At 51.3% G+C, this 21,046-nt stretch overlaps 1 pseudogene; it reads right to left on the bottom strand.

The window, feature by feature from the left end:
* Positions 1-17,733: 17,733 nt before the first annotated feature.
* On the bottom strand, positions 17,734-17,848 carry LOC126546454 (U2 spliceosomal RNA; annotated as a pseudogene).
* Positions 17,849-21,046: the final 3,198 nt, after the last annotated feature.

Raw genomic sequence — 21,046 nt, forward strand, 5'->3', positions numbered from 1 at the left:
ACAACCGGTCGGCTGCCCGGCCACGAAAAGCGGAGGGACACGAACATATCGGCCTCTCTCTTTTGGCCGGGTCACGACCCCCATGATCGATAAACGACCGCTGCTCGGCCGTGTGATTGCCGCCATTTGCATCCCAAGGCGGCCACAACAGAAGACGAGCGATCGGGCCCAGCTCTCACGACGTGCGCCCTAATTGGTGCGTGCCATGCGCATCAGCCATACGATTCCCCGCGGCTCCGTTCCGGCACTTGACTCTGTTTGTCCAATTGCTCGCGCGTGAGGCATGAAGAGCGAACCGGCCCTGGAGCTATACCAGGCAGGCGTTTATGGCACATGCGCCGTTCGTCACTCGGCGCTCTTCATCAAACTGCCCCGTATGAATGGGTGCCTCCTTCGTAGCCTTTCTTTTCCGGCCGCTGGCATGGCGGCCGCGCAATTCATGCCTCTTGCACCGGACTTGGCGCTTCTTGTGATGGCACGGTTGAACAAGCTTAGGGTGCTCGGTGGGCAGCGATGGTTTATGGCCGTGCAATGGTCGCCTGAATTTTTCGCAGCTCGGGCCGCACTGCACGCAATGAACTATGATGCGCGGTCGCTGTAAACAACAGACAGGGAACCGTTCGAGCCGAGTGTGCTGCCCACACCGAGTGACTCGCCCGTGGTCTCGCGACGCTTTTTAGAAGACGTCCTTGGCCCCGCGGCGGCCACCGGGAGCAGTGGTTGACGCGTGCCGCGCATATGCGATGGGCAGCCGTGATGAATGCCCCGAGGAGACAGGGAAAAGCCGCGGCCCCGGTGGCGGATCCGGCCGGAGGAGCGGCAAAAGGGAGCATCCGCCTGGCGACACCCGCCAGCCTTGGCGGCAGTAGGAAAGACAATGTCGACAGAAGTGGCCAGATCCATCACTCTTTCCTGCGGGGGGAGGCAGCGGCCGACACTTCTCCGCTTGTCTGTGCGCGGAGAAAAATCTGCCGCTTGTGGACCCATGCTGGGATCTTGTTCTACTTCCGAACACGAGTCGAACGACGCGCTTATTTTGGCTCAGCACACTGGGCAGGAAAACGAGCGGGCTTCGTTCTCCCACGGCGGTGCACCCCCCCGGCGCATTTCCTCGTGCCCGCTGAGATGGCCATCGCTTATGTTCGCGGCTTGGTGAAAACAGCGCCACCGCATGCGGGATCCATCAAGCTAGCAGCGCGTCCATTGCCATCTTGCCAGCGTGAATTGCCGTCTAGCGGCGTTCCTTCTTCCCGGCAGGTTTCTCGCCGTGGCAAGACCCATAGGCCCGAGCGGGCTCCTTACGCAACGCGTGCGCTTGCTAAGCTGTCGTCGTTTCCGATCAGTCAGGAAAACAGGGACAAGTTTGCACCGCCGCACTATCACGTTTGCTATCGCGCACGTATGCAACCCGTGTACACATTTGTGTTCACTGCGTTTGCGCTCCTTTGGACATGCACCTTTGGACATGCAAGAAAACTTGCGGTATAATAAAATTGAACGTCGGCCGCAATAACGCAAATAAGGCTGAAATAAGAATAAATGAAAAATATAACATGCGTACCAGTAGTTCTATAACTATCTATATATGTAACTATATATGTAATTTATCAACAGTGGTAGAACAATGGATGTCGCTGGTAGCCAACTTTTCGACGAGGGGACTTGTGTTCGTCTCTCACAAAGACAAGTCCCTTTTTCGAAACGTTGGCAATACCGCAGCAACATCCATTGTTCGCTCACTGTTGATCATTTCTCCACCTTCCTGCGTCCCTCTCTCTCTATTTTTCATGACTGTCACTACATATACTACCTGTTCAGGAGACAAGGAGTAGCCGGTGCCGTATTCGTGCGCCAACATCTCCTTCTATCAAGTCCATGGAAGAAGAAGAGAGAGAGAGAGAGAGAGGAAGGCAAAGGAAATACAGGGAGGTTAACCAGAGATTATCTCCGGTTGGCTACCCTGTACTGGGGGAGGGGCGAGGGGATGCGATAGGTGAGAGAGAGAAGGATTAAAAAAAGAAACTACACACATACGCACGTACACACAAACTGTTTCTGTGGGCACTGTCACGTAGCCCGCAAAGGCGTTCCTAGTGTTATGCAGTGCACCGTACAATTCTGCATCACACAGTGAAGTCACAATCTGTCAGAAAGTCCAGTGTCTTGGAAGAAGAAAAATACTATAAGAATATAAGTACCAGCTGAGTCCAGTGTCTTGGAAGAAGAAAAATACTATAAGAATGTAAGTACCAGCTGAGGCTCTAGTACCAGCTAGACCCTCAGCTTCCACGAAGCATTGAGACCCTCTTACGTCGTCTCCGCCTCGGAAGTGCTTACGCCAAGCACTTCCTATATCGAATTAAGCGTGTGTCCTCTCCAACGTGTCTGTGCGGCCACGACTATGAGGACGTATATACCACCTATATATACTACTCGATTGTCGCAAACACACTACACATACACATCGCCTTGAACAAGAACTGCGTTTAATTGACTCACATTGGCTTTCTTCACTTGCCAAGATGTTAGGCCCGTGGTCATCAAAAGTGCATCACACAGCAATGAAAGAATTTCAATGCTTCTTTGAAGACGCTCGCATTTATGACGAGTATCGATTCTAGTGCATCGTCCGTGTTGTGTCTCCTTCCTGCATCTGGAACCTGTGTACCCCAGACATGTACATATGTACATATGAACTGTTAAAGCCTTATATAACGCAAGAATTTGTGATTTATCTAACTTTCTTATCTTATATTATTAACCAAGTGAAAAGGGGTAGCCCTCGCCAGAAAATGGCAACTCCTCCTCTACTTATTTTTTATCTACTTAAAAAAATTTCCTATTACAACAGTATGTATTCGCAAAGAACATAAGAACAAGAGAATTCCAGCAGCGGATGAAGCAACAGCAGCAACAACCATAGTCGATCTCGACGGATCATCGACGGACTGGCTGCATACACGCGCTATCACACTCCCTCTCTTCGCAGTGTACCATTTTGAACGGGAAGTACGAAAAATAAAATACAGCAGACGAACTATGACGCATGTATGGTTTTTCGCCCTCCTCTTCTGCAACCGGTAAGTGAAGGGTTAAACTTGGCCCTGTGGTCAATGACAGACACGGCACAATGGCAACTTGATGAAGAGTATAGCAGAAGCGAGACAATGCTGCCTTTGGAATAGTTCTATTTGTCCGCCATCTTTTGCTCTGCAATGCATTTATCATGTTTTAAGACTCTAGTAACACATGCGAACAAATAGGATGCGGTAGTGTGGAGAAATGGGGCTGGGCATCGTTATGCAGTGTTATAGGTGGTCTGCGAAGCGCTTCAAGACGCGTCATTGCGTCTGTATAAGAAGCAAATAGGCAATTCCATGGCGCGGCGTGGCACTTCTAAACTTAGACACAAAAGATGAATACCGAATGTCCGCACTCTGCAATGAAAGGAACAATATCGCTGACTCGTGGTTTTGCAACTGTGTGAATGCGTAGCGTTCAGAGGAAACATCCACATCGTAATCTACCTTAAGTTCTCCAAGTGTGCCCGCGTCCCCTCTGTGTCTGGACGATTTAGGCCCGAAAAAGTGTAATCTTGTGCCGTATCGCTTTGAAATGCCAATTTTGATGACATTTTCTTCTTTCAAATGAGCGGTGGTTCACAAAATATTCTCGCAGCAGCCCGCTGAGCTCGGCTCACCAGGGTCACTACCTGGTCGTTGCTTATTGCACGGAGGATCCACGCAAACGCTGTCATCGACCGGCGCATTTTCCAAGGCAGGCAACGGGATGCTGCCTTCGTTGTACCGGCGATGCAGCGGATTAGACGCGGCATTATAACTTCTTTACTTACAGTGCAAGTCAGTAAGACGTTGAATGAGGCGCCTTGAGGAACCGCTTTTACGTGTTTGCTCTTTTCACTAGTGAGGTATGCGAAACCGAGGACCGCGAGGATTATTCTAAAACAGCGGCGAGTGGAAGGCGCGCCCCGGCGGCGCGACCCATCGGTGGCGCCCGTATGCATACGGCGCTGACGAACCTCGCTTTTTGCATAGTCGGCGTCCCGCCAGCGCCGCTTGTAAATGGACACCGACTGGGGGGAATTACGGCTTTTCTCTCTTACGCGGATACACACTGACACGCCTGTCATTTCCAGCGGAGGTCCTCGCAAGGACACGCTCAGGCGCCCGCTGGTCGGTCGGTCCGAAGCGGGGGCCTGGACGGAGACCCCGCGCCCCGCGGCCTTGCAGTTCAAGGACCCCGCCGCGGAACCCGAGAGAACGCTTCCGATCGGCCGCGGCCGGAGAATGCTCGCACAAAACGCGACCGCCGTCGCTGTTGGCTGGCTGGAGGAGACGCGATTCTCAGCCAGTGCCCCAAAAGGCGGCCCGCCAGAACAGCACGTTCTTGCGATGCATCAGCCATTTGCCGGCACATTGTCGTCGCTGGCACCTTGCCGGTTCCGTTCAATGGGAGTGTTCGAAAAGCAGAGCTTGTCTTGGTTGACTCGCAATGAACGAACGGTGGAGCCACTGTAATGAGGACGCCTATGTGAATTAAGGCGGGGTACAGGGCAGGGTTGTAGTACTTGTAAGCGGCGCCTGTTTTTCAGGCTACATGCGACGAGGCGCTCGGGAGAAGAGTACATTTTTGTTACATTATATAATGCAAACACACTTGAAATATATGTGCCAACTAGCCTAGCAGCAAACTCTTCTGAAATGGCTGGTCAGGATAGCTGGCGACTGAGACGAGAAGGTGGTCCCAGTCGGAAGCTTGCTTCGGCGGGAAGAACGTTAATGCGGGAGCTGTGTGGTGAAGCTGTGTGGGAGACGTCAGGGGGAGGTAGAGACGGCTCATGTTATGGAACTTTCAGAGTAAACAGATTTTGCGGAAGAAGCATGAACGGCTAGTTTACCTCTTGTCACGCGTAAGTCAGGCAGGCTGAAATAAGGTCTTTTAGCGGATATGCTGAGAGCGCGAGAATAGTATGATACAAAAGAACACTTCCAGTAAAGATGATGCTCTATAGTTTACTAGAGATGAGCATAATATATCCAAGGGCAGTTTACAGAAGCAGGAGCAAGAGAAAAGTTTCGACGCGAAGCCGTCCGTCCGGTCCCTGGACTCATAATCGATAGGTGTGTTGTCCAGCCGTCTTGTTAGACAGGCAGGCATGAAGAGTGCTTGAGCGCCCGGGAGTAGCACAGTGTCTCTGATGTCTAGTCGGGAATCGTCCACTAAGCTGAACGCCGGCGTTGTGTTCATCAACACGTCACCCCCTCGGCTTCCGTACAACGCGCTTCTCGCTGAGCGAATGATTGCCTCGCGCGCACTTTGCAGCGGTCGCCGGACAAGCGCTTCTGGCCTGGCTCCAGGGCGGCGCTGCCAATTGCTCTCTTCAGTGAGGCTCGCTCGGAGGGCGAGGATGATACGCGGGCCTGATCAAAACGCACTTCTTCGGAGACAGCGACCTTCGGCCGGCCGCTGTGGACCTTGTGCAATGGTCTTCTAACGGGGTGCATCTCAGCCGACAGCCGGCCCTTTCGCGCTGCTGCTGCAGTTCCCCGCGCACGCTCAGCCCACGACCTTCTGCGGCTCTTAAGCGAGTACTTTCCAGGAGCTCTTATCGCGGCCTCGCTACAGGCTGCTTAATGTCCGGAGGCGTGCCTGGGCACCGATTTATCCTTGCGGCGTACCTATCATCATGTAACAGTGGCAAATCAGTGACTATACAGTGTGCCCGCCATACTATTCGCCTGTGACGCAATATGTGGCACTACCCAACCGATTGTTTTCTGTCTGTCCCAAAGAATATCTCCAGACTCTGCTTTTGGAAGGTGTACGACATCAATAGTGGCTCGGCGAAGTAGCCTTGGGTGTCAAAACAACAACATTCTCAAACATCTCGCCTGATTGAAAATAACCATCTAGCTGTCACGCGTACGATGGAGCCTGCAAAAGTAAAATTTTACCACAACCTTAGAGCAAGCTGAGGTTATATACCGTCAGCTTGTCTCTCATGCAATGTCTGACTTGTTGCAACTTAAATGCCAAATAATCGAAATAACTGAATTTACTATTCAACAACGAAATAATCAATTGAAGACGCGTTCAAAGCGACCTTTGAGGCGCCTTACGCTTGACCGCTTCCTGTTTGACAGTAAATTTCTCGCAACATAAGAGCGAAACGACCATATGAACAACATGACACATGTATGGTCTTTCAGCAAACGTGTGTTCAGATGTCTTAGCTTTTGTCGATGGAGAGAAACGCAAGCAACCTAACAACAACAAAACGTATATCCGACGCTAGAAAAGAAAAAAATTATCAGAATGTTATGTGCTTGGAACGTATGTCGCTCACGTGTTAGCGACACAGCGTTTCTGTTCACTGTGCACACGTCTGCACGAATGACGTCTTCAGTACAAAAATTATTTTCGCACGTGCGAACGTGTTGACAGTCAAAAGTAAAGCCGAAGGTCTATCGCCGGGGGGACAGGCTCGCTTCCACTTGCCTCGAAAGTCAAAACAAAGACACCTTTCTGTCTGCGCTTTTGCCACTGGACAAACACACGGGCACGCAACAAATATTAGGCATTGTCGCTGTCACGAAGCGTCACTGTCACCACACGGGGAGAGATGCACAGTGCTCAATAACTGTAACGCGAGCAGCTGTAAACAGCAACAAAGAGCAACGAGCACCTTTGACGCGGTTTTACATGGAAGTGCCACATTTAATCGCTCTTTAGCCGATTTGTAAGCATGGAGCCGTCCCAAGTGTATGTTTCGGAGTCTGGATTAAGCCGCTGTCACGAACGCAGGTCAGCCTGGAATGAAAACAACGCATTGGAGTAGTTTCGAAATTGTTCGTGTTTCAATTTTTGAGTGCTGTATAGAAACGGAGCGACAAATCTCAAGTTGCGCCGACAGTTTTCACAACTTCACACACCGTTAATGGCAGTCAACCTCAGCACAGAAGTCGGCGTACGCAAAGGACGTTTATGGCGTCCGTCTGGAATACGCTCCGATGCCCAATTATTATTATTATCATCATCATCATTATTCTTTTTTTATTTATTTATTTAAAGATACCTTACAGGCCTCAGAGTGAGGCATTGAGTAAGGGGGGCAGTACATAGAAAATACATTGAATACAAGACATCTATAAACCGTATCTGTTTACAACCTACAACGAATTATTATTATTATTATTATTATTATTATTATTATTATTATTATTATTATTATTATTATTATTAATGCCATCCCCTTTGAAACGGAAAGGGGACAAATAGTCACCTAGCCTGCTTGATTTAAGGTCCATTCGATTCGCCTGCACCACTGTGAACCAGTTCGCATCGGTTCACAAGTTCAGAAATTCTGCAGCTCGGTTTCTGCGGTGCAGGCACAGCGCGACACTCGAAACGAATGCCAAGGTGCAGACGCGGTGCAGACGTGGTGCAGGCGTTATGTTATGTCTGACCAATGTGCATGGAGTACGTAAGTTTGAGAGGTCCTGAACTACTGGTATGATCGGCTTCTGAGGCGTTAATGCACCCGGGGGGGGGGGGGGGGGGGGCTTGCGTATAGACACGGCAGATGACCGTAAGGCGGGGCTTTAGCGGCGCTTGCACACGTGTGCTGTGTCTTCTGCTGCGCTGCTGCTTCGCACCTGTACGTCTGCACCAAGTCGGTACCGACAGTAGAGAGGGCGCAGCAAAGTTGTGAACCAGCCCTGCACCTTTCCTTCTGCACCTTTTGAAACGAACAGCGAGGTTGAGAGGGCGCCATTGCTACACCGCTGAAACGAATGGCAGGGTGCAGCACCTCGTGAACTGGTTCAGGTGGTGCAGGTGAATCGAACGTGCCTTTTATCATCTAGGCTATACATGTCTTATATTGTAGCATTTTTGTATCTCCTTAACCTCCTTTTGCATCTCCTTAACCTTCTTTTTTTCTTCCTGAAAACTTCTCTATCTGCCTTGTAACACTACCGTCGCCTGTAACGGGTCCTGTCGTATCAATCTCTTCCCCACAATTTTTTTCCCCTCAATGCTCTACACGTCTCTTGCTTACCTCGACTGCTAACATGTTGATGCTTCCGTCCACTTTAAATTCAAGTGCTTCTGGAAGGTGTACGTTACCTACGGCTCTGACTGAATGAATCCCTTCGCATTCCAGTAGGATGCATGCTCAGTCGTCTTCGAGTTTTTTGCTTGAGCATACACATGTCACATCTTGTTGCGAATATTTGCTTCGGTGTGTTTTTTGTCCTTAGGCAACCAGCTCGAGCCTCAAGTAGCAGGGCACTGCCCTTTGTGTTATCGTACATATTTTCCCTTCTAATTTCTTTCTTCCCATTCTTGCCCTTCTCTCTGCGTCAGCGCCGCGGTGCGTGCACCATATGAAGCTCTCCCATAGCGTTACGCAGGAGTTTCAGGACCAGTAGAAAAGTACTGAACGACCCTGGTTGCACTTTAATATTCCACTTCCTGTTATCAAAGGAACCATATTATACGACCAAAAATTGGGCTTATTTTGATTGGGTTTGTAACTGACAATAAGGTGGGTGGAGCTTATTCTTTACATAGCGTGTTATCTTATCACTAAGCAGATTTATGGGATAAGTTGATTCGATTTGTAACCGGCAATAAAGTGCGGGAGGCTGGTTTACGTACGTTATCACTAACTATAGTTCTTCCAGTTAAAGCTTAGCAAAATGTAGGCGCAATAGCCATTTTTTATTGAACTCATCCTTTCGGTGCAATATATAGTATAGATAAGTTTAGATTAGAAGACAACATATCTGTGAAATTGCTCTAACGTCTTCGGCAGCAAGGGTTCATCACGGAGGCTTGCTGTGTTTTTCCTGCTTTTGCGTATCGTTTACCTAAAATACTAATAATCATGAGGGTATATATTGTACGTGTCACGCGACCACAGAATCGGCCAGCACAACACCACGCTTCATCATTGTTGGAACGGCCTGTTCGTATTTTTGTGCATACTTTGCAACGTTGTGATAGACACAGCCTGGTTGATTTTGAATTATGTGCTTTTTTTAAGGAAGAATGCGTTGCTTTCATTTTGATACGAAAGATCATACGTAGACAAGCAGAGGAAGATATGCCCTCACATTCAACAAACCACAAAACAACGGCTCTGTTTAATACCTTCTATGTGATGCGCTGCTATAGTGGAAGCTAGAAGGCGTGTCAAAGAGCTACACTGACATTGTATTATGTATACTGAGAACTCAATTGTCAGCAGTCATTCTGCACAGACGGGTGAATCCCATCGACTACGCTACAAATTAGCCACCAGAGAGAGAGAGAGAGAGAGAGAGAAAAGCAAGGATAGGAAAGGCAGGGAGGTCAACCAGAAGAGCATCCGGTTTGCTACCCTACACTGGGGGGGGGGGGGAAATAATAATACCAGAATAATACACTGAGTGTATCTGCCTGATTGCATTGGTTGTTGGCATCCGATTTATTCGGACTCAAACCGCCGTGGCTCCTTAGTGGCTATTGTATTAGGCTGTTAAGCACCAGGTCGCGGGATTGAATCCCGTCAATGGCGGCCGCATTTCGATGGGGGCGAAATGCAAAAACGGCCGTGTACTTAGATTTAGGTGGATGCACATTAAATGACCCGAGGTGGTCCAAATTATTCTGGAGTCACCCGCTACGGCGTGCCTCATAATAAGATCGTGGTTTTGGCAAGTAAAACTCCATATTTTTTTTTAATTTCGTACTGGAAAAAAAAAAAAGAATGAATAAGAAGCAATGATCATCCTCAAAGTCGGTTCTGAAAAGATTGGTTCATTGATGAACAGCCGTATCTTCGTTAGCTAGCTATTCCACTAAGAAGTACTTGGTAGATGACACGAGAACGAAATGCAGAGAATGGAGCTAAGCCATCAAACCGAGACATGTGTTTCCTCTGTCTTCCTTTCATATTGCCATATTTGTTTCATTCACGTTACACGTGGCCCATCACGAAAGAGAGCACAGGCTGGTTTGACGAGAGGATGGCTTTCAGAATAGCTGTTTGGAAAAACAGGCGGTCTTGAGCAATGTGAGAACAGTGGTTTGAACCGGCGTTCAGCTATTCATTTCCTCTATTTTATGAAAAATTATCGCCAGAAGCAGCAAAGAAAGTAACAGAGAACGCACCGCACTATATGCGCTCTCTTGGTCGCAACGTGAGCCGGCGCATCCTGTTTGTACACGCGCACTCCGTGAGAACAGCGATACAAAGTGGCTCTTGGGACAAAACAGCTACGCGCGTCGAAGACGGATAGCCTCGAGTATCCGGGACGCCGCGGGCTGGCCGCTCTTTCGCGTGCTTTATCTCGCCTTCTGTCGAAAGCCTCGACGCAGGCTCGTCCGGTCGGGTTGACGTGTGTCGCCGGCGGTCGAACCTCAGCGCGCCGCCGGGGTTCCGTGCCCTCGAGGGGCGATGCTTCGCCGCAACGACCACGGCAGCCGCGTCTTCTCCGAGCGCGCGGTGGGCGCTATGAATCACGCCGCGCTTCATCCGTCTTCGCGAGAACGCGGCCGGTCAAGCGACCGCGGGCGTCGGGGTTGTGCGCACAGCGGTGGCCCGCGAACTTCGACGAGCGTGCCCCCATGGTTCACGGTGGCCTGCGCTGTATTCCCTGGACCTCGCGACTCCTTCCTGTCGGCGGCGGTAGTCCTTCCAACTCGGCAGTTCGGAAATAGCGCGAAAGCGTAACATCCGGGGTGGCACGATGATTAGCACCCCACTCAGTCCCATATCTTTATTCATAGCGCCTTTCAGCGGCGTCCAACGAGAGGGGCTGTGTCCAATTAAAATGATTGAGTGGCTAGTTCATGAATGAATATGTGTTGGAGCTGGCTCAGAGCTGGCGTGAGGTACACACACCCATGTGTTCGCGCGGTATGGGTAGCGCTTGCTACGCGGCCGTGTCAGTGATGAGTATCTACGGCGGCGTGCATGTTTGGGATTTCCTTTAGGCAAATTAATGCTGTCGAGAGCTTGCATCCGCGTGGCGACGCCGCAGGTAGACGAACAAAGGAGCGACGATTCATTTGATGCGGTTCGCAAGGTCTATGCGCTGGTTCACAGAATGAAGAGGGCGAGAACTGAAGAGGGCAAAATGTTAAAGGAGTAAGGGTGAGGTGACGGAGTAGTTATCCTCGGTTGAGGGTATTCATGGCGCTCCAACTTTTTTTTTTCTTCTGTCTGTACGGTACGCAGCTCAGAACAGCGCAGTACTTCTCGCGCTCAGGATTTCATATTTGTCCTGCACGTGGCTTTGCAAATTGCCAGACTCCCGTTGCTCATCCTGGAAAGGAGCCGGCCCTTGCGTCAGGGCACCCATCGAGGTCGGCTCCTCTGCTTGCCACTTGGGCAACGCGCGGCGTCCCCCGGTCACGACCAAACGGGCCGGCAACAATGGCTAAGATCATCACCTCATCGACGAGGACGGACTGTTTCGCCAAGAGGGCGATCCTCTTCGCCAAGCGGGGGCGGGTTGCCGACATTGATATTGGAGAGGGAATCATTAAGGCTGCGCCACGCAGAGCCCATCTCCGCGAAAGCCCTCGCAGTGATGGCACCGCTGGCCTAAATGAACTCGCTGCGTCAGGACAACGCGGGTATTCGGGTTTGTTGTTTCCGTAATCGAGGATTTGCCGCTTTGGCTCGCCTGCTTGAAAGGAGCCCTTTCAGCCGGGCCGTTTTCACTGCCACAACCGGCCTCCGCGCCATTGTGGACGCGGCTCCTTTTCAGCTCGGGGGTCGCGCGTGTCTCACACACGGGCCGCTTTAATTACCCTTGAGAGGGGAGGGCGCGCAGCTGCGCGCCGATTGCGACATCGGTCGCGCGCAGACAAAAGCGGAAGAAGCGTGGGGGGCGGCGCCGCCGCCGCCACAGCGCATCCCCGTCGGGCCGGCCTTATTTGTCGCGGCTCTATCGGGACGCAGTGCGGAGGACGCCGCCGCGCATTGTTGCCGCCGGTTGCCTCACGCGGTACGTAGCTTCTGCGCGCGGTTCGCGACAATTTCAAGCACGATGATTGCAATGCCCCCCCTGTGTATCCCTGAACTCGAAACACATTTTCGAGTCGCGCAGTAGAGGCAGCTTCGGTTTTTACTTTCTTTAACTTTCGCGACGCAGTTCACCCAAGGGACCGAGGCCGGTGCTTCGTACTTATAAAGGAATAAGAAAAAAGGAAAAAGAGAGTACACATTTGTCTGTCCTATAGCCTTTCATAGCAGTAGATGTTGTGGGCTCTTGGCTCGCTTTGAATGATCTCGTCGTCGTAGGTTGTTGCGCATACCGTACGTATATATTTACAGCAAAGTATACGGAGCTCACTAAAGAACTACCGCTCTTGGTGACCAGCGTATGTGTATGCACGCCTTGTGTGTCGAAAACAAGCAATCCGTTACTGCAGCGTCATTAGATTGTATGCGTCGGTTTCTGTGTTTTGCTATGCCGCATAGTCTTATGAGCCCACTATTCTTATTGATCATTGAGGCAACACATACATACATACATACATACATACATACATACATACATACATACATACATACATACATACATACATACATACATACATACATACATACATACATACATACATACATACATACATACATACATACATACATACATAGTTTGGGGTTTTGTGGGGACGCCCTCCCACGCTGTCTGAGGAGGGCCCTAGGGGTTAGGTAACTGCGCTGACTGCAATCAGCGGAATGCGAGCAAGGCGATACCAACATTGCAGTTCGTTCTGTGCTGGGTGCCATTTTGTGCGCTCGGACTCTGCCTTGGCCTACTCGCTGATTTAAGAGCGATATTCGCTCAATCGCCATTGCTTCGCTTGTAACCTGTCGTCTGTAACAGAAATTGGCTGCTTGCCGGAAGCCTAAGCGCAACAAAATTTGCCTTCAAGTTGCCGAGACCTTGCCTGCTTTCACTCCATGCAGCAGGAGACGGAGTGAGATCAGTCTTGTCCGGGGCAGCGGCCAGTGGCACCTCTAATTTCGCTACCGGGTGCGCGTCACACGACCCCCGGGCGCCTGAGGATACGCGGAAACGCACCGCCTTGGTTTTCACACCGACGAGGGGGAGTCTCGCCCGCAGGTCAGCCGCGTCCCATGGGGCCAAATTTTTGCCCCCTAATGAAGCGACATTCTTATTTTCTGCGGCGTCTTCACACGCCAGTTATTTAACTCGAAGGTCGGCCGACCGTGGGGGGAAGTCATCAGCCTCTGGCTCGCAAGACAAAGGCCTTTGCTTGACATTCACCTCAGACAGGCTAATTATATTAGGAGGACTGTGAGAACGCCGGTGACGCTTTCTCAGGGCGGACAAAAGGCCGGCGGGGTTTGCCCAGGGGAGCGTGGAAGTGGCGGCCATTATTATGTAACACGGAGGGCCGCTTCCCTCGGCCCGAAATAGAAGCGTGCGAAAGGGAGAGTCCTGCGAGGGCGGCCGCCGTCGTTAGCCTCTTGTTATCGGCAGGAAGCCCCTCAATGCGCGGCGGTTTTGTTCCGTCTCTGGGTCGCTGCCGCCGCGGCCGACCTCGCGGCGCGCGAAAGCGAGTCACATTCTCGGATCCCATGCGGCGACCCCGGGCAGCCCGCTGATGAACGACGCCGCCGATTAGAGGCGAGGCGCCGCGAATCGCGCGCTGGGATTAGACGCGCCGAGGCGGCGACGTGTGTGTCCCCCCGGGTTCGCGACTTTCCCCGTGAATCCGTCTTTCGCCGCTTTTAGGTCATTCGCTGCCGCGTATTGTCTCAAAACGGGCGCCCTCCGCAATGCCGCAATCTCGTTAGGCTCTGAAATATTCATAGCGGCTTCTCGTATTGCCTCGCTGCCGCCACGTCCTCGCAGGAGGAAATGGCTCGCCGTGTGGACGAAATGAAGCTCAGCAATAACTCTCAAGGTTGATGTCGTTTTAATGGCACTTCCAGTTCATCAAACGCCGTGTTTCCTCCTTCCTTCTGGCGGAACAGCGAGGCTCGGCGGACTGACAAAGATCTGATTATCATTGCGTCGCCGCGTGGGCGGAGTGTCTCTCGTCGGTTGCCCTCTTAATCGCTCGCGCGCTAACGGTGCCTTCACTGCCGCGCGAAACATCGTAATTTGTCTGGCTCGGCGCGGCGCATAATTTTTTTGCGAGAGGAAGCGGAGGCCGACAACGGAGGCCATATTTTGTAACCCCCCCGTCTCTTACTCCGGTTCTATTTTTGTCGTCGGTTGTGCTGTTGGACAAACAACTCCTAGACAAGTATCTCTACGAGGTGTTGGGTTGATCTATCCCAGTGATAACGGTGGCTCGGGGCGGTGTGCCAGCCAATGATGAAGGAAATGGGGGAAAAAAACGACGGAAAAAGAAAAGAATCATTATATACTCTGGCCCTAGTATTTGCGTGCCTGTAAGCTTTGGTTAACGGTTGTCCGGAGTCTAGTGTCTTCTTGGGAGTCAGCCATTGCTACAATGTCTTATCGGTGTCGATCACTCTTAACTGCTAGACACAGTTTCGAAGTATGGGGAGATAGCGTGCAACAAATACTGGGACTTCGTTAATCTTGCGAAGATGGCTGGTGACTGAAGTGTCGGGAGTGCGAACCGACGAGGGAATTCGGTGAGTCTTTTTCTCGTCCTATGCGGCTGAAAACTGGTGCAGCAGTTTCAACGGTCACTTGGGGCACGGTATTTTGCGGCCTTGGTTTTGAATAGTACAACTCCGTAAGGAGGAAGGAAGGAAGAAAGGAAAAAGTGGAGAAGGAAGGCAGAGAGGTTAACCAGTTTAGCTTAACCAGTTTGCTACCCTACACATGGGAGCGGGATGGGGGGGATGAAAGATGGCGAGAAGAGATAGTACTGCTGCAGTGCAGTATATATGACCAGTGTACTATTTCTTAACTCCTATCTATCTATCTTTCTAACCCCTATCCCCCATACCCAGTGTAGGGTAGCAAACCGGAGACTCATATCTGGTTAACCTCCCTGCCTTTCCTCTTCATTCTCTCTCTCTCTCTCTTAACTCCGGAGACTGGAACATTGCCACTTCATGTGAAACGCACGGGTGCTGTCACCTGGACGCAACAATCTTTTCTTCCGCTACCACGAGCCCGTCTGATGGTATTGTATCAGTGCAGAAGTTCGAGCGTCGTGTTCCATTTCACTCGCAAAGCCTCTAAGAAAAAGATTCGACCAATGAGACAGCGCCTAAGAACAAGTTCGTTCCGTGCCGGTGCCATTTCTGACACTTAACTCGAGTCCGATATCGACGCAGCACATACGAACGTCGCAGTGTTCAGAAATACGACCGTACGTTCTGCACCACCTCGGTGCAGTTAGTGCACCCTGGCACGGCCTCTCGTCGTGTCCCGTGCTCCGGAGGCGGAGACACGCGCCCATTTCTCAGAGGGCAGCGAGAGACGCGTCTCGCGGCTCAAAGCGATGGCCGGGCGCGCGGGGGCGGAGCCGCGCTCCACATCCCCGATAGCCATCTCAGTTTTATGCTACGCAAACAACGTGGAGCGGCCCACGCCGGCTAATGCCGTGGTGGGCCTACCATGCCCGCGATTTATCGGTGCGCGCAAGCAGCAGCGGCGTGCACTGGAGCAGAGGTGGCGCGGACCCGTCCTCAACTGGTTCACTGGATCCTCGGTTGGTACGAGCCGCGCTGCGTCTGGCGCGCTCTTGGCAACGGACTCGCCGACCGCGGCCGGACCGGTTGTTGTGTACACACGCGCTCGGAGGTTCCGATAGTACGCGGGCTAATCACTCGGCGGCGCGACCAACGTCACCCCCCACTCGCCGGTGCGCGAACTCTCAATGAGGTCGAGAAGCGCGCAATTATGCATCTCTTTTTTTTTTCTTTTTTTCTTTTTTCACGGAACGGTTGCGTAATGAAAATACCGCCTGGTTTTATGATTTGGGTCACGCGCGCCTCCGAAGTCGGGCCCACTGTTGCGTCTCTCCGCTTTTCCTTTCGAGTTATTCCATGTTGTATATTTGCATGGTGCATTACGCCATACGGTTCTTCTTGGCATGGCTGCCTCTCACAGAATTCTGGCTCGCCGTATGGCTGAAAGGTTCTGCACGCGCCGAGGAGACATTTATATACGTAAAATCTGGCTGCTGCGCCATGAAACTTGTGCCTCCATGCATCCTCGCCGCCTTGGCCAAGAAGGGCACCCGTTGCGGACCATGAGTCATAAGGCACCTTTTGTAAGCGTGAGACGAAATAGCTAAAAAGAGATTCTGCCGTGCTATATGTTCCGGCGCTCGTTGAAAAGAGAATCAGTTGATGAGCGCGTCTATAGTTTGCGTATAAGACCTGTTTTACCTCACGATGGGTAATGCGCTCTCGAAAAATGGAAGCTGCTACAAAGACAGAGTAACTAAGCGGGGAAGAGCTCGTTAATGTGCGATCCAGCAGTAACGATGTTCTTGGCGTGCATCTATGGGTAAGCATCATGTCCTATTTGAGGAACGAAACGGGTCATAAATGGAGGTCACGCCAGTCGTTTACACTTGTCTTCTGCGAAGCAGGTGACGAGTCCTTACTTGCCGCACCACGTGCAAGCTATCGAAAGCGCACACGCGCGCGCCCGCGGGCGGAGAGTGCGCCCGACAATGGGGCGCGACACAGAAACTGCGCGCGGGCCAAGGCTGAGGGTTGCGGCAAAAAAAGGAAAGAAAAAGAAAGGAAAAGGCAGAAGCGCGCGTCGACACTGCCACGAATGCACGACAAGCGCGGAGAGCCGAGACGCACTCGTTGGATCGCGCATTAAACGCGGTCACCCGAGTAGCGGGTCGAGCGTTCGAATAAATAAGCCATAAGCACATTTGCACGTACTATAGGCGCTTCTTCATTATCGTCATCAGCCTACGTTGTTTATGTTCTTTACAGGACGAAAAACTCTTTCAGCGATATCCAGTCATCCCCATCTTGCGTCAACCGACTTCATCCCATGCCTGTGGATCACCAACACCTAACCCTCTGCCACTTTCTACTGTGGTTCGTTACCCTTTGAACTCATACTGCTACTTTAACATATTTAGTAAACCGCTGGATATCTACTGTACACATTATATAGTTGACTTGCCCAGTTCCATTTGTTGCTCTTAAAGAGTGCTGGCTTGACATTTCCGACTTGCCATATTTTTGCGCTGAATGAAGGTGCAAAAGCTCTAAACCCCAACAAGAACACTGGTAATTGTTGGAGCGGCCGGTATAGCTTACAACCATACTTGCCATTTTCGTTATCGGTAATTATTATTGGTCCCGGTAAATTCGATGACGCCAGGTCCGGTGTTTCGAGACCTACTTGACCATCAAGAATATCTTACGAGTGTTCCTCAACATTCATATACTTGCTAAGCGTCATCATCTTACGTGCGAGCAGCGTGTGCTAGAGCTTCAACAACTTCAATATCAACAACTACAATATTCAGCTGCACTCGTTTGCTCTCTAATCCGTTCTGCATTTTTCCTGTGTCATAATGTTATACGACTGTCGTTATACGCCCCCTGCGCGGTCCGTATGCCTTCCCGAGTTTCCTTATTATCTTTCGAGTTTCGTTCCCATATATAGATTGGTACGCGCAGAATTTCCCCGATTACGTACGCTTTTCTTTTTTACAACGAAGCTGTATATGGCCAGGTTCTGGAAAAAATTGCGTGCGTCTACGTAGCCGTGTCGATCGAGGTGGGCTGATCCCGTAGACAGTGCAATACCCGGCCGACCCGCGGCGGAGGTGAAGCAGGCTTTAAGCACTCTGCCAACTTGCAAAAATAAGTTTAAAATATTTTAATAATACCCCGAGTACCCTGAGTTGGAAAACTCAAGGCGTCGACGTGACTACAATCCATCGGAACGTTTCCCCGGGACGACGGCGAGGTTCGAGCGCGAGCTTGTGGGCAACACGTTTGGCGCCACGTGTCCGGTGTGTGATCGACCGTGGTTTGCCGGGGCACTTGGCCACCATCGGCGGCGTGCGCGATCAACGTCAGAGTGAATGCGCGGCGGTGGCGTTGCGGCAGTGTGTGCGCTCGGGGTCCTGACGGGCACAACGTCCGCGCTTGGCATCCGCGGCTCGTCGGTCGTGTTCGCCCGCCGCCGACGCTCCTGACTCTGTGCTTCCTCGTCGGCGTACCACAGCGACCACAGAGGCAGCGATTACTGTGGCAACGAATGAGAGAAAATAAAAGACGATAGCAACCCCGAAGTTACGTGTGTCTTTCGTGAATCATTATAGCAGTGACTATATAAATCAGCACAATTATCACAATAGTCATCCCAATAGATGTTCGCTGGTTATCCTTCGTCACAAGTTGGAAGGACACGAAGATTTTTTTTTTTTTTTTTTTTTGCTTTCCAATTCGATAGCTTGTCGTTCAGGCGCCTTTCTTAGCGCCTTTCTTTCGATTTTTCTTTTTTCGATTACAAGGCTTCAAGAAACGCCGCCGCTTTTGCTCGCTGAGTAGCTTTCGTACTAGTCGTGTTCCGCCATTTCGCTGTCATCGTCATTGCAGTCCTAGTCCGTTGCTTAATCTGAGGGCGAGTTGCAAATATCGCGGGACACGTTACGGCGAAACATTATGAACGCGCACGTGAGGATGATTTCAGTCTCTGCAACGGAGTCCACTTGCAGCACTGCTCTTCAAAGTCGCAGGAGAATAGCGCGGCGTTCGTAGAATGGGGGCTTTCGTCGTCGCCTCGCGAAGTCGACGACGGCCGTCCGGCTTTTGTCGTCGCAAGAAGGCGGGGAGGGGGGGGTAGACGCGTCCGGTTGCGGCAGAGGGCGAGGCCTTCACGGGCGAAGGTGTCGTCGCCTCTCCATGACCCGGCGGGACGCAATCCGCGTGTGTTAATCCTGCGCGATGGATTCCTCAGGAAGAGCAGCGGTTGCGACAGCGCTCTCTTCCGCCGCGATCGCAGGGATTGGGGTTGTCTCTCAAGAAAGTGGAATGATTCCCTCACGCCGGCTGCGCGCGCGACCCCGATCGCCGATGCTCGCGCGGGGCGGCCGACACCCGCGCCGAGAGAGCCGAAAGTCGCCCACGAGGCGGGGATCCTCCGCAAACAAACCGAGTCGGCGCGCAGTTGTCCGGAGACGGATATCTCCCGGGATTCCTCATTTCCCGGCGAGAGGATTTATGCGACAACCCATTTCTTAACCCTGGGTTAACCTTGGCTTGCGTTAGCGCCGTCGCAGAAACACAAAACCGGGCCCTGCTCGGCGCGCATAATAGGCGGCGCGCCGGCGGCCCATCTTTCGCTATAAATTTGGCCCCGCCGCGGGGGAGCCTCGAGGTGCGCGGTAGATTTACGCGCCAGGAAGGTCCGACGGCCGCGGGGGCGCGCGCCGTAACTTAGCGCCGCGTCACCCCCGCGGGCCGACAGTGTGTCGCCGCCGCGCGTCCCCATCCTGGTGCGCCAGCGGCCGTAAAGTTAATTTGCCTGAGTTAGGGCCCGCTGTCGGCGCTAAGCGCCGGCAGCCCGGTGGTCCGCGCCGGCCACGGGTGGCCCCAGGCGGATATGCGCGCGGTCAAGTGCGCGGCCACCTCCTGCTCAATGGAGCGCCCACGTGACCGCCACGATTTCGTGGCGCATGCGCAACGGCGGGTAGAAAGCAGGCGACACACGCAAGAACTCGCGTGTCATCCCTGCGGCGATTCGTAGTCCTGGCGTTCTCGGCAGAATGTGTGTGTACACTATGCATTCCATATACCGACGAGCGCAAACGTGTACATTCTCGTGTTCTCGTTTATACTGCATTGCGCGCCCCGCTCCCAAGTTCCGAATGCCAAGTTCGAGTGCTTAATGTATATTGTTTGTCTTCTGCACTATACCGTCTCTTGCGCTGTTTGATTCACTTCGATTAGACGCTAATGCAGTTCTTATACAAAAATCTCGAGGAAGCCGCTTTTTTTTTTTTGGGGGGGGGGGGGGGGAGGGTCCTATCTACTTGTATCTACCTTTGTCCACATCTTCATTTCGCGATCTTTCAGTGCAGAAAAACAACAAAGGGTTTCCCCTCTAACTGTCTTCCCTTATCTCACCCTGTACTGTGCTGTGGAAGAGGGGATTTATGTGAGTATAGTTTAGGTTCACCGCCTCGACGACATTTTCGCATGAGAAGCTGAAAGAAGCCAATCAAAGAGAAGTGTTTTTCTCTTTGCACGTCAGCAGTTGCTTTAAAGTCAGCAAGTCACCGTCACCTGCTGAAATAATAAGTTTCAGATCTCATCCGTAGTTATAGGCTATTATTAAAGCATGCGGCCTTTTTGCTTTCTTTTTATTATTTCGTGCTTAGAAAGTATGAGTCTGAATTTGGCTCCTAAACTTTTTTACAATTACAAGCACGAACAGAAAGCCTCAACAAGGAGAAAGCGAAAGAAAATAAAGCAATAACGAACCGACAAACCAACCGAAAACAAGCAAAAATATGGAGAGCGTCTTAAGCGGCGGTACCACAGGGTGATATCATTCTAAAGTTTTATGGAATTTTTCAACATCGCACGTGACAGATAGCATAATTCTTGCCGTTCAGCTGTATTCTCCGAAGAGTCGGACATTATTAGCATGACAAATCGAAAGACATATCCGACTAATTAATCAAAGTTCACCAATTACCTTCCTAATTATTTACTTTACGGCCCATATTACAATTTACGTATTGTAGCCAGTGAGCTAGCAAGACGTATGCGCTTGAAATGATTTTCCAAGGTGACACAAGTTTCGAGATATTATTTCCCAAAGTGTGGGATGAAATACAAGGGTGTTCCAGTTACTGCTGTGCTTCAATGCATGAATGAGCGTTTTGTTAAAAAATTAAGCGGAACAACAATGCATTTTTACAGGGAATTTGATGACGCATATCTCCAAACTGCCGCCATCCTGGAAATTCATTCCAATTGGATACGCCTTGCAAACTCACCGGCTACAATTCGTAGGTTGCAATATATGCCGTAAAGTAAATAATTCTGAAGATGACTAGTGATTTTTTGTTT

This window comes from Dermacentor andersoni, chromosome 1 (assembly GCF_023375885.2).
Source record: "Dermacentor andersoni chromosome 1, qqDerAnde1_hic_scaffold, whole genome shotgun sequence".
Classification (NCBI taxonomy): domain Eukaryota; kingdom Metazoa; phylum Arthropoda; class Arachnida; order Ixodida; family Ixodidae; genus Dermacentor; species Dermacentor andersoni.